Source organism: Ambystoma mexicanum, chromosome 6p, assembly GCF_040938575.1.
Source record: "Ambystoma mexicanum isolate Mex_15411 chromosome 6p, UKY_AmexF1_1, whole genome shotgun sequence".
Taxonomy (NCBI): Eukaryota; Metazoa; Chordata; class Amphibia; order Caudata; family Ambystomatidae; genus Ambystoma; species Ambystoma mexicanum.
Window position 1 is genome coordinate 1,030,917,518 of NC_090935.1, and position 14,808 is coordinate 1,030,932,325.

Sequence of the window (14,808 nt, forward strand, 5' to 3'; positions counted from 1 at the left end):
GGCCAAAATCTGCGCTGGAAGAAATTTGAAATGGCCAGATGCATTACCATTAGCTTAACTGTGCATGCGCACAAATGTGCAGGCAAGCACTGGCCTCTCCCCATATGAAATAATCATGGGGAGACCAGCCAATGTCTGGAATGTGCCACGTCCAAAGAGACTGAAGGATGTTGAATATCCATTGCTTATTGACTATTGTAAACAGTTGACTAAAAACGTGCGTTTGATTCATCAGCAGGTGCAGGAGGCTCTTCCTGTCAGATATACGGGCCCAGGACATTGTCTGCAACCGCGTGTTAAAAACTTTGAAAGAAAATCTTCGCTTGCACCATGCTGGAAGGGGCCTTTCCAGGTGTTACTGGCTACACAAACTGCAATCCGAGTGAATGGTCAAAAGCACTGGATCCACACAACACACACAAAAAGAATCCCGTTTCCTTTGCCACATGAGAAAGAGATCGATAGTCCTGACGTTGAAAGTTAGACAGCCATCATTGATCAAAAAGACATTGCTGCCGAATTTCAGCAAGAATTCCTTCCTGAGCCCGAGAAGGGGCTTGGGGAGATTGCAACGAAAATTGAAAGATCAGTGTTACCCCAACATTTTTCAACTGCTGCCTCATAATCACAAATTACATCACTAATTGGCATTAATTCTGCATCTGGTGATGACAGTGCATTGTTCATCGATCATACTGTACCTGGAGCTGTAAGGTACAATCTACGTTCACGAAATCGGAAGTAATCAGCTTTTGTTTCGCCTTTGTTTCTAGCTCACGTACAGAGCTGAGAGCGGAAGCCTAGGAAAGGGAGCGTATGAGCTGCATCGGATGAGAGCTCTGACACGCGGTTTCCTGGTGCTATCATTGAAAGTGAAGGCCTTTGCAACCTTGCGCGGACAGGCGGGCACAAATGGTACTGACACTATAAAATTGATACTTGCTCCTGCCTTTTTGGAGCTGTCAAGGTAAAACATCAGCTTGCTGTCATCTTAAGCATGCTGAACTGAATTTGGTTGAACTTTGCTGGCAACGTGTGTTGCCGTGGAGAACTTTTCCGACGGACGTTTGGAAACTTTTCTTGAAATAAGCTTCATAGACCATGCCTGTATTCGCTCCTGCTGCCGCCTGCACTAATGCTGCCATTGATAGACGTATAAACATTGACATTAAGTCTGCCCCAAGAAAGACTTGGTCTACAATGACTAACCTGCTCTTGATTATCATACCTATTTGCATTGTAGTTCCATTTATCCCAATGTTTTGGTACTTGGAAACTATGCATCCCTTAAACACTCTATTGCCAACTATCAATGCTTTCGAATCACAGAAAAGATTATGATAATAACACTTTATTAATGATTATGAATATGACCCATGCTATTTTGAATAGATCCAATTGCTGGGTTTGTTCACATTTTCCCCAGCACGAGGAAAGAGGAATGGGTTTGTATGTACATCCTGTTACGCTCACCTGGTTCCACGGGGGCGCCACCCATCAGTTGGGGTTCAGATGTCCCTCCTTGCGATTCCCAGATGCGACCAGCGGAAGAGTTCTGCCTGGAATACAGGTAAGCTATTTTCACGACTGGGCAACCGGGGTAAACAGCATCCCACCTCCCTGTAGGTCTGCGACCCTTCTGGACTTCTCCTCACCTTGTTTTATATGTTGGCGGGTTCTCCGTCCTGCTGTCTTGGCAGGGGCGTGTTGTGCTTGGTGGGCAATGGCGATCGAGTTGCTTCACTGATGCCGGCCCGTCTTGCGTCTTTCAGGTAAATCTTATTGCTGTGAATATTGCTGTTCTTGCATGTCTTTTAACAATGTCTTTTTCTTCCTAGGTACGCGGAAGTCCAATATGTGGCAAGGCGGAATCTGTGTTTCGCCGGTAAGTATGGGCGTTTTTGGAGTGCCTTGATGCGGTGAGTAGGCGCTATGCACTGCGCTTAAGATGTCTTGCCTTTGCTAACCTGTTATCTTTTCCTCTCCACAGGTCACGGTACTCGCCGGAGTACGGAATTTCCGTAGTGATGCTGATTGAGGAGCGGCTGGCGAGGTAAGCCTTTCGGCACAGTTCGTTAATTGTACAATGTCTAATGCCTTGTTTCTTCTCTTTTACAGGTCCGTCGATCCGAAGGAGCACTGGTTCCAGGATGATGGTCGAGAGAGCTGCAGACGGCTGGCGATGAAGTTCAGGTAAGCTGCTGCCTTTTCTTATGATGTCTTCTCCTTTCCTTTGCAGGTGCTGTTCTTCCGAGGTTCGTGGCTGAAGCTGAACACAGTGAGCGTTACGTTGCAGAAATGCAAACTAACGCGAAGCGTGTCAGTCTATTTGGGTGTGGTTTAAATAGCTTCAAGAAAGAAGCCCAGGTAAAATAGTCCCCATGGTACCACACCCAAAAACACTACACTGCAAGCCTGGTTTCAAGGAGCCAGGTTATGAGGATGCCTCCACATGACTGGCATTAATGAAAAGTAGTTCCCAAGCACAAGTCCATATTCAAACATGAGCCTGGCGCCAATGGCGCCAGGACTGGCCCCAAGAAGGCCTAGGCTGCAATTTCTTGAGTTTAGTGGGGACTGGAATCAAGACTCTCCCTGGCCCATCGGTTGGCCAGGGGGTCTTCAGAGTGTGGGTCGTGACACATCCTTTACCGCTTAACACTGCCTTTTATGCATCATTAAGAGCGCTATTTTTCGGAAAATGGAATGATAGTGTCACTGGAAACTTTGATGGAACAAACATAAATGAATTTGAAAGATTGGTATTAGCACTGCTAGGTTGTTCCGTGTTTACAAATAGGAGCAAAATGAACACTGCAACTACCAGTCCTGTAGCAAGGCTCTCCAGGCCTTACCAGTCCCCAATTACTTTCAAAATGGCTCCGGTTGCAAATAAAGATGCCATGCCTCCCTCCTATACTATTAATCATAGTCCAAATTCTGTCCCATTTTGCTTACGGAAAAAGGGTTCCCACCCAGTGGGAACATGTACTAGATGTATGACGACTGCTGTACTTGAACAAAAAGAGAAACCATTATATATAGATATAGGAGGTTCTGTCCATTTTGTGTGTGGAGATCAGGCTTATCCATGGTTACCTAGAAACTGGGAAAGTACCTGTTAATTAGGGATACTTTTACCTGGTGTATTCCTCGGTAAAACCTCTGAAATAACAAAATTATCTAGATCTCGGCCACGACGAGATGATACTGCTGGTCAAATTTTTGGGGACATAGCAAAATCATTTATACCTTTCTGGGGAGAAGCAATAAACTCATGGAATATTAGAAAACTGTCCAGGGTGTTGGAGAAAACAATAAATGGAACCACAGACATACTTTACAGTATGACACTAGAACAAAAAGCTATTAGGCTGTGTATTTGTAAGTTACTCCTCCCCTACAATATTTGAAGTAATTAAGAAATTACATGTCCTAAGTTCTGAAATTCATGTCCCCACAGGTGGCTGGAATCTAAATATAAGTTCATAAGTTCATGGTTCTGGGAACTGTTACGATCATGGGGGTGGAAACTATTTCAATTCTGGTTATGATGTTTGGAATCCTCATATTCTGCTGTTGTTGCATACAATGCTTGCCAGCCATTTGCTCCCAAATTACAAATGAATGTCTACAGACAATTAGTACAACGATTGTGAAGCCTCCTGATAAATGATCGTTTGAAACACAAAAATTAAATAATTAAAGAATTTATGGCAATCATTATTTCTGATGATGATGATAGAGACCTGGGTAAATAACTTTTAAGTTGAATGCAATGCTTCGAGTCACTCACTCCGAGCATTTTTTCCAGAAATCGAATCCATGGCAATCTCTTCCAACGCTGGGCACAACACGTGCATTCTGCGGCTAGTGAGGTCACCGGAGGAATTATCTCCATTTGCTGAAGGTAAATCTATGATTTCAGCACTTCACTTCACACGCGATGGAAATACCTCTAGCAGGTTGAAAATACAAAATGTAAATGCATGTCCAACAGATAGTAGTCTATATTGGGCCCTCATATCAGTTTTGGATTGCTGTGCACTTGTCACATAACTTGCAACAAGCTGTGCAAAAAGGTAAAAAACAAAAAGCAGAAGCAATATTGCAAGATTGAGTTTACAAGGTCCATCTCATACTTGCCTTTCAGTTTCAATGACTGTGAGAATCCACAGCCTTAATGTTCGAATTTGGTCTACATGCCTACCTAATTCGATGCCACACACGCCAATGAAGTAATCAGAAGGTTAGTGTCAATAGTTGCTTGTGCACACGTATAGAGAGATGATATACCACTTTGGGTTTTTAACAATGTTACCAATACGCTCTTTCTGTTTTGGTTTTTAGATTGCCATAATGCGAAGGGTCAACCAATGAACCTTTCTCGACATCAAAGTCTTGGTGTCATCATTTAACATCCTGAAGATGGGTTCAGCACACATCTAATAGCGGTTTAAGTTGGCTATAGAGTGCTTCATAAAAAAATTGTTGCTAGTTCCCAGAAACACATTTCTCTGTGTCGACAGAGCCAAGGACAAGTTATAAGAATTAGGGACATACAAAACAGCCAAATGTCCACCACACACTCTTACTAACCTCACAATATTGTTAGAATATGGGAATTGTGGTAGCTTTGATTCATCGCAATCAGTGACTTTCACAGAATGTTGTTTTATGTGATATCTTGTGTAAACAAAATGCATTTTTGTCTTTTTTATATGGAAATTGTTCCGAGTGTTTTTATACTTATTGATTAAAAAAATGTTTATCTCTATTGTTCCTGTCTTGATCCATTGACTGACATGATTGGTAGCACCGTTTGCAACTAGACACACCTAGTGCGTGTGTAGGTGGGTAGCTGTTCAGTGGCATTCCTTGTTGTATAGAACTGTGCAGAAATACATTGTTTTCTCTATCACTGAGGCCTTGAAGCTGTGCAGAAGCCACGCCTAATCAGTAGTCCAGGTCCTGTTGTAAAAAGCAGTTAAACATGAATTATATGCTACTAGCGGTGCTCCTTCACGAAAGATGGTATTTTCTGCCTCAGAACTGTCTGACCCTTAGCTCATGAGCCGCAGCAAACCAATAACGTTGTATGGAATATCTCCCTGTTAAGAACAAGATATCCTCCTTGTGCCAGTGCTCCATGTTCCTCATAACAGAAAACTGTCTGTGCAGCCTTTTGCTAGACTAATGTTTAGACTGAATGAAGACGTGTCATAACTGTCAATTACTGAACCCTAGCCTGCATGACATGTTTGTTTGTTTGTTTGTTTATTTGTTTTTATTACTTGTATTGCACACCAGACCCAGGGGTAACCGGGCACATTTTTATAAGACAACTTACAGCTTAGTTACAGGAAAAACACATGGCAAAGAAACAAGAAATATACAGAGAATATATATACACAAGATACACAGCAGGCAGGAGCGATGGTGTGCATATTTACAGTTCTACATAAGCAGGCAGTAGCTGTTAGGTAGTAGGTGTGTGCAAAGTGCAGAAGTGGTGAGAGATGCAGGATACGTCCAGGCGGTAAGGTGGTCTGTTATTTGTCTGCGTCTTTGATCCACCTTGTAAGGTTGTGTCGGAAGGTGAAGTATGGTTGGTTTGTCCGCAGGGTGGGTGGTAGGGAGTTCCAAAGTTGAGCTGCTTTAACCTGGAAGCTACAGCCACCGACTCTGGACAATTTAAATCTGGGTGTTGAAATATTGTTAGAGTTAGCGGATCTGGTGAGTCTTGTTGGTTTTGTTCTTGTGAATCTCACAGAGAGGTAGCATGATGCGGCATTGTTTAGGAATTTGTAAACAAGTGAAGTCAGCTGGATTTTCCCCTGAGTAGAGAGCCAGTTGTTGGCCCTTCTGAGTTCGGTGATGTGGGTTCTCCTGGGAATGCCTAATGCAGCTCTAAGCGTGCTGTTCTGTAAGATTTGAATTTTTTTGATAACTTCCTTGTTGGTCCCAATATAGAGCGAGTTGCAATAGTCCAATTTTGATAACACGAGCACTCTCACAAGTGTGATGCAGCTATTGTTGGACAGGAAGGGTTTGCCTGCTCTTATCAATTTGCAGGTGTAGGCGGTGGCAGAAGCCATCGCGTTCACCTGCTTGTTGAAAGAGAGGGTAGAGTCCAGGTAGAAACCCAGGGTTTTTACCTCGTGAGCGGTTGTAATTTGGCTATTATCTATGTTAAAAGAGGAGTAGTTGGGGCCCAGTTTTTTGAGGGTGGCGGGTGTCCCAAGGATAATGATTTCAGTTTTGTCATCATTCAGGCATAGTCCATGAGTGGCCAACCATGCCTGGATGATGAGATACACCCTGTTCACCAATGCCAAATCATTATCATGATCACCAGTAAGTGGTAGGAGAATCTGGGTATCATCTGCATAGTTAGTGTAGGTGATACCAAGAAGGTCCAGATCATCGAAAAGGGGCTTTGTGAAGATGTTGTAGAGTGTAGGAGAAACGCAAGATCCCTGGGGCACGCCGCATGTAATGGGGATGGGGTCTGCTGCCGCAGTGGTGGAGAAGACTCTCATGGTCCTATTATTGTGGAAGGATTGGATCCGGTCTGTGGCTTCTTCAGAGAAGTGTGCAGCCATGTCCAAATGCCTACAAAGGACCTTATGGTCAACAAGTTCAAATGCAGCTGATAAGTGCAAAAGGAGGAGTAAGGCTGGTTTTCCTTGATCCCTTAGCTCGTCAATTTGTGCTTTTAGATCTAAAAGGGCTGTTTCGGTCCCGTGCTGGGGACGGAAGCCAGACTGCTGTGCTCCTAGCAGGTTGTTGGTTTCAAGGTGTTTCTGAATTTGTGAGTATGCCACTTTATCTATAATTTTTAGGAGGAATGGCACAGTGGTGATTGGGCAGCAATTAGTGGGTATAGCTGGGTCTAGCGTCTGTTTTTTAAGCAGTGGGATAACCCAAGATTCTTTTAAGTTGCTCGGTATAGATCCAGTTGTGAAAGAGGCGTTAAGGAGTTTTGAGATAAAGGGGGCCAGGTCTCTGGCTGCGTCCTTTATCAGTTGGGATGGACATTGGTCCCCCTGACAGTTTGATGGTTTGAGTGACAGAAGGATTTTTTCAGTCTCAATAATAGAAACTTTGGAGAACTTGAAGCGAGGAGTGTCAGTGTTATTTTTTGGGGGGTGATAGACATTTTAGGCTTCGTATCCAAGCTGAGTAAGGCTTTTTTCTTGGCAATTTTAGATTGGAGATTTGACACTTTGTTAGCTAAGGCTAGCTGAATATTGGTGCACCATGGTTTGTCTTTGACACAATTGTCTGGCACCCGGATAGGAGATTCTATTTCCTTTACGATGATAAAGAGTTCCTTCATGCTAGAGTTGGCTTGGGCTATTCTAGTGTTATAGGTTTCTCGTTTTTGCCGACAATATTTCCTTTTTGCAGAGGGTAGATATATCCCTCAGAGTGCTTTTATTTTCTTCAGAGGGTTGTAGTTTCCATGCGACCTCAGATTGTCTTTTTTTGGTGCAAAGTGTTTTCAGGTGAGGGGTGTACCAGGAGTTGAGGTGGGCTTTAGATTTACTTTGTCTCATTTTAAGCGGTGCAATTGAGTCCAGTGCAGAGGCCATGCTTTTGTTATACTCATTCACTAGAGTTTCGGGGTCCAGGTTGTCTGGTAGTGAATTGAGTGTGGGGAGGATGAGCGGGAGTAAGTTATCTGGGGTGATGTTTTTCTTATTCCTTGTCGGGATGGACGGAGCTGGCTGGGCTAAGGTAGGAGTAAGTCTGTCCGTTTCTAGAACAAATGTTATAAGGTGGTGGTCTGTCCAGATTTGGGGGGAGATCGATAGGTTATGGCGTTGCAATTGTGGTCTGCCACCCAATCAAGTATTCTGCCTTTGTTATGGGTAGGGTGAAGTACTCTTTGTGAGAAGCCTAGTTCAGAGAGTAGGTTAACCACTCTGCTTGCATGTGGGTCGTTTTGGTCGTTGAAGCCCAGGCTAATGTCCCCTAAGAGGATGACCTGTGATGAGTTTTTTAGGTTATGAGATAGAGTGGTGGAAATGTCTATAAATCAAGTGGATGGTGAGGGTTTGGGAGTTGTTAATAGCTAATTTGGCTGTTAGGCTTTCGCAGGATTTAGTGTCATTAGCTGAGACTATCCTGGTAGATAAGTTGGATTTGACAATAAGGGCTATGCCTCCTCCATGGGCTTCATTTCTGTCTGATCTTAGGATGGTGTAACCATTAGGGATCGCTAACATGATAGCAGGTCCTGCAGCGGCATGGAGCCAGGATTCCATAATGGCCAAGAAGTCAAGGTTTTCGGTCTGAATGAGATCAGCAATCTCAATGGCATGAGCAATCATGGATCTGGCGTTAATTAAAGCACCTTAAAGGTGGAGGGTGGTGGATGGAGGTGTATGTATCTTTTCTTGGGTCATGGCAGGGGGGTGCATGCGCACATTCTGTATTTTGATGTTTGGGTTGTGAAGTTTTTCTGTACTCCTATTAGGTGTAGGCTTGCTACGGTTGGACGAGTTCAACGTTCTAGCCAGGGGTTCATATATTTTAGCTAGTCTGGCTTGGAGTCTGTCATTTCTGGTTGTGGTGTTGCACGGTTTGGACTTGATTGAGCAGGGCTGTTGGTGTTCTTCAAGTTGGTCATTGTGGCTCGTTAGTGGTTGAGGTTGTGTCTGAGTCATGGAGGGAGAGAGGGCCCAGAATTGAAGGGTAGTGTAATCAATGGCAGGGACTGGAGAGATCCTGAGTTTGTAAGCTAGGAATGCTGTTAGTGTGAGAAGGGCTAGTGTGACTCGTAAGGTTTGCATCTTGTGGTGTTGTCGTGGTAGGGTGGGCAAATCAAGCTGTAACAGTGCTATGTAGGTCAGCCTACTGTGGAAGCTAAATTCCAATAAGCACAGTGAGCTGGAGAGGCTGTTTCAAATGGGCACACTGGGCAGAATATAGCATAGGCACAGTAGGCCACAGTGACTAAGGCTCAAGTAGCATAGGCACAGTGGGTAGCAAAGACTAAGGTTCAAGTAGCATAGCCACAGTGGGTAGCAAAAACTAAGTTATACAAAGGCACAGTGGGCATAGTTCAGCATAGGCTCCATAGGCTACAATGACTAAAATACTCATAGGCACAGTGGGCAAAGTTCAGCATAGGCACAGTGGGCTGCAGTGACTAAGTTATACAAAGGCACAGTGGGCATAGTTCAGCATAGGCTCCATAGGCTACAATGACTAAAATACTCATAAGCACAGTGGGCAAAGTTCAGCATAGGCACAGTGGGCTGCAGTGACTAAGGTTCAAGTAGCAAGGCACGATGGTCTATAATGATTGCATTTCAAATGGCATAGGCACAGTGCAGGCAACAAGGTAAAAGCAAGTGACCATATCGCTGGCTGGGCAGGAGGGATAGCACATTATAGCTCCCTATTGAACTGTGGTGGGCAATCCTGAGTAGCCATGTAGTGGGTAGTTTCAACACATGTGGGGAACACCTTAGTGAAGTAAGGCGGCCATTATGGAATGTCGAGCCTCATGCTTTGTTATATGTGCACAGCTCGCAGAAGCGCAAGAAGTGTTACAGAATGGCTCTATATCATTAAATGGATACTAGATCTCAATTTCAAAGATTTTTCGCTTCCCTGCTAAAGGTGCAAAATAAAGCCCCAAGGCTTACCGTGGTGGGGGTCCATCATAGAGGAGGGCAAGGCTCCCTCCGAGTTGCCTTTGGAAAACAGGAACAAAGGAATGGGCACTTCCTCGCCTTCGATTCGCCAAACAGGCGCAAACAGGGCCTTTATACGGCCTTCATGCAGGCCGCCGGCGCATCTGCCTACCGGCGGATGCTAGATGCAAAATATGGGCTGATCGCGGCTCAGCCTCGCTGTGGTGCAGCGTCGCGCCCGGCCTGGGCAGGTCAGGCAGAGGATTGGGACATGGTTAGTCAGGCCGTGTAATGCCGATCTGCGCTTGCTTCTGGATACAGCCTGGTGTCCGTGGCTGCAGGAGAGGAGGGGGGCTCCTGCCCTCTACCCTCGGTGGTCGTCGTGAGGAGGGGGTCCTGGGCGCAAACATGGCCTTTATACGGCCTTCATGCAGGCCGCCGGTGCATCGGCCTGCTGGCGGATGATAGATGCAAAATATGGGCAGATCGAGGCTCAGCCTCGCTGTGGTGCCACGTCGCGCCCGGCATGGGCAGGTCAGGCAGAGGATTGGGACACGGTCAGGTATAAGAGAGGGTCAAATAGCATTAGAAAAGGTTGATATATTATGTATATATATGATTGCTTGAGCGCTGTTTGCTCTCGCGCATTTCACAGTGTCTGGGAACACACGTCGTGAGGCGCTGAGACCCAGTCGGCCCACTGAAATACTTTGAATAAAACAAGATTTGTTTGGAAATCGAACCTCACGACTGAAGTGTCATTGAGTATATGGTTATTGTGCCTTATTTCCATATATAAGATAACACTGGTCCCTCATATCAGTGCCCTCTTTGCCACAGGAACATGCAATAAGGCTTAAAACAAACAACTATACAGGACAGTGCAAATGAAATGAAAGATTTCATTATGTCTACAGTCGTGGATGGGGTAAGAGGGTCACTGATGCCTCTAAAACATTCCAAAAAGTAACATGCAGGTTATGTGCATATCCCTGTAGCCATCTCAAAAGCTCTTTAGATGTGGATATGGAATGTGAATTTATAATCCTAGATCACATAAACATCTCTGCAGCAGGCACATGAACTCTCTGAGCCGTCACCCTGTTTGACCGGAGGGTACAAAGGAATTTCTCTGCAGCAGGCACATTAATCTAACTGTCTTTCACAGGGGTAACATTAAAACAATCAGCTGTCATGCAGTAATATTGTTTGGGTTTTGCATTGCACTGGTGGATATGGGAAATCAAGGTGAAATGTGAATGCTGCAAGTGTACAAAATATTTATTTTCTGCTGCAAAGCAACCTGCAGGGAAAGTAGTAACTAACTGTGGAGTTGGAAAAGATGAATTACTTTAAACATAGTAAATAATGTTGACAAACTACTCCCACGTTTCTCACCTAACACCTCCTTCATTATTCACACTCATTTCATAAAACATGCAGACCCTCCCCCCCACGAGATGTTCCGCACATCATGGCTTTTACCACATATTCATAAGTATTGAAATGATGTACTTGTAATGGTGTTTCCCATTAATAAATACATGTAATACGCCATGTACCAGAAAGCAAAGTGATGCAAGGGCAACAGACAGGAGTAGTTGAGCAGCTCACACCAAACAGGAGATCCCTGCGAACTAAAGACTCTCCAAAGAAGCTTGAGTGAAAGCCCTTCCCCTGATTGTTGTCATTCTCTGAGCAGTCATGCAGCTTAGCTGTCTGTCTGTTGTAATGGTTGATGTGATTATTCAGTATTCCTAGAGAATAAATACATAATAGACATTGGCAGGCTGTCTTTGAACAATGCTAATCTTATTTAGGCTTGGAGCTGGCTGCATGTACAAGTGCTGCCTTCAAAACAATTTGCAGATGGGGACCTGAGCGACAACGCGCAGGTTCAACATAAACTAATTTGAAACTCCATGCAATGCTTGACATGACCATGCTAGGGCAGCTTGGGCTATGCCCCACCCGCATATGCTCCAGCAGTCATGTGTAATGGGGATAGGATGGGGCCGTGGGGAGTGGGGTACTTACAAGGTATTGGTTTGCTTTGAAATGCTGATGGTGATAATCAAAACTTGCACTGCAGCCTGATAAACAATTCTAGTACCTTAGCCTCTGTTGCCATCTGATAGAACTAGGGAGCCCCGCTCTTCTCTCATCACCTGTTGCTCCACATCCAAAAATGCATTTTTAAATTCTGATGCCATATCAAGTGTTCTAACCCAAACTCCCTCCACTACCAGGAACTGCGAGACCAAACAGTAGCGCTCTCTAAGCACCCGAACAAAATACTACAGAATTGTGTCCATTAGGTAGCAGCACCCCGCTGTTTGAAAGCTTAGCAAGTAAACCAAAAACAGGAGGAGAAATTGACAAAAAACTTAAGGGGCTCTAAAGATGTAATACACAATGCACTGGACAGCAGTACCCGCCTAGAAGACAGCACAGCAAACCAGGATGCTACAGATTATTGGCGTCACCTTCAAACTTGCAGATTACTGAATTATGGTTACAAAAAACAAAGCACAGGCAAAGACTCACCAAATATAGATTGTGTGACTACAGGTTGGCATCTGAGGCTGGCTGACATAACTCAAACAAGGAGCACAGGGCGCCAGAATCTGTCAACAATGTGAATTAGAGGACTCGAAAAATGAGAACTGTTCCTGCTCTGTCGTGTATACAAACATGTTCAGGACACTTCTTTCTGCACATTTTGCAAGAGTAATGAAGTCTTTGTGAGAAAAACTTGACAAGAACAGCTCAGCTTTACTCTTGGGCCAAGACCGGAATTAGTAGAGCGACAGTGACATATGTGTATGCCACCTGAGAAGACACAGTGCGTAAACCAACAAGGAGAACCACATCTAGCGTTGCTGCACCCTATTTATGTTCCTTGAAACCTATTTTCAACATGCAAAGCACCCACAAGTGTGTTTTTGCTTTTGCCCATATTTTACCAGGAACTTATGGAACTATAGGGATAATATACAGTGGCTTGGTTTGGCCCCTCAAATCCTATCACCCACCCACCATTCCCAGAATCTGGTCCAGCTGCTTCTCTTTGCAGCATTTTTTCACAGAGTGGGAGAGGAAGCTTCTATCGAGCTGAACCCGACATAGAGAACTGCAGTAAGATTGAGGATTAGTAGGGTGAAATGTGGGGGGACAGGACACCAGTAAGAGTGAGTGTGAGTGTGAGAGTAAGTGAGAGCGTGAATGTGAGTGAGTGCATGTTCAGCCATCAGGGTGGGGGGAGGACTGAGGCAGGGTGCACGTGTGAGTGACTGAGTGTCATAGTGCGTTGTTGGCTGAGACTGTGTGCGTGTATGAATGTGAGTGAATGTGTGTGTAAGTGTCAGGGAGGTAGGGGCCTGTGGCTGAGTGCATGTATGAGCAGTGTGTGTGTGTGAATGTCAGGGCAGGAGTGATGATGCTGAGTGCCTGTGGGAAGGAATGTGAATGAGCACACGTGCAGGTTTCAGGGCAGGTGGGGGAATGAGGATGAGTGTGTGTGAGTGAGTGTCAGGGCAGGAGCGGGCCTGCCTGAGCGAAAATGAACATGTCACCGAAACGCCCCTTCGCTGCCCCCACAGAGACAGCCTCAGACCTGAAAAAAGCACACGCACTTAAACATTAATTATGTGTGCTTCCAGTGGGGGGAAGTTGGGGGACGGGAGGTTTGGATCGGATGTGACCTGCGGTTGCTGACAAAGAGAAAGACACACTCTCTCATTTTGAAGGCCAGCCAGCCCAGGCCCAATCCAATCCATTCAGAGAATGGCTTGGATTGGATTTGGCCTGTCTGGCTCTACTTCAGAACAAAAGAGTCTGAAGTCAGCCCAGTCAGTCAGGAGAAATGGCAGTTGGTTCAGGTGGGGTGGGGGATGGGCATTATTGTTGAATACATTTTTTCTCTCTTCTCCTTACATCCAAATTTAATTGGAGGGAGGGAGAAGAGAGAAAAATATGTTTGGGTCAGTGGGAGAGTGGACTACTACTAATTGCTTCTGCATCATATTTTAGTGTGATTGATTTGAAGAACACGTTTTTTAGTATTCCTGTACATCCAGAGAGTAGATATCTGTTTGCTTTTACATTAGGAGGATGCTCATTTATATTCACAAGTATTCCACAAGGCTACACTGAGAGTCCAAGTATTTACAGTAGAGCATTGAAAGAACTAGACATGCTTGAATTACCATCAGGGTGTGTATTGTTACAGTACATTGATGATCTGCTTATAGCAGCAGACTCGGAAAAGATTTGTAAAGAAAGCACTGTCGCCTTGTTGACACATTTTGCGGTACACAGTCACAAGGCATCATTGAAGAAATTCCAGTATTGTCGACAGGAGGTGGCCTATTTGGGCTACCTCCTATCGAAGGAGGGAAGAGGATTGACACCAGAACGCATAGAAAGCATCTCTGATATGTCTATTCCAAACACGCAGAAGGAAGTCAGGGCTTTAATTGGCATGGCTTCATATTGTAGGCAGTGGATTGCTAATTTATCGATGATTGTGAAACCGATAGTGGCATTGACAAGGAAGGATGTTACCTTACCTTTGCCATGGAACATGGAGTGTCAAGAAGCATTTGACCTGCTCAGAGCTGCATTATGCTCAGCTCCGTTTTGGGCACGCCAAATTATGAGAAGTGTTTTATGTTATTTGTGCATGAAAATGATGGATGTGCTTTGGCTGTTTTGACTCAGGACCACGGGGGCAGAAATAGACCATGTGGTTATTTCTCTTCCACGTTGGATCCTGTTGCATGTGCTTTGCCACGTTGCTTACAAGCTGCTGCTGCAGCTGCAGTGTCAGTAAAACAAACCGAAGGGATGGTTTTAGGTCACTCTTTAACCGTGATGGTACCCCATTCAGTAGACGTTCTTCTAAAGAGAATGCAGACGCAACATTTCACATCCGCCAGACTAACAAGGTATGAAATTATCTAATTTGCACCGCATATTCAAATTAAGAGATGTTGCGCTTTAAATCCAGCCGTGTTATTGCCCCCTGCCAGTCAAAATGGGAGTGAGAAACAATTCTCACATGATTGCTTAATGATTACTGAGCAAGAGAAAAAAGGAAGAATTGATTTAACCGATACTCCCCAGAAAAAGCCAGATGGAGAACTGTTTTGTGATG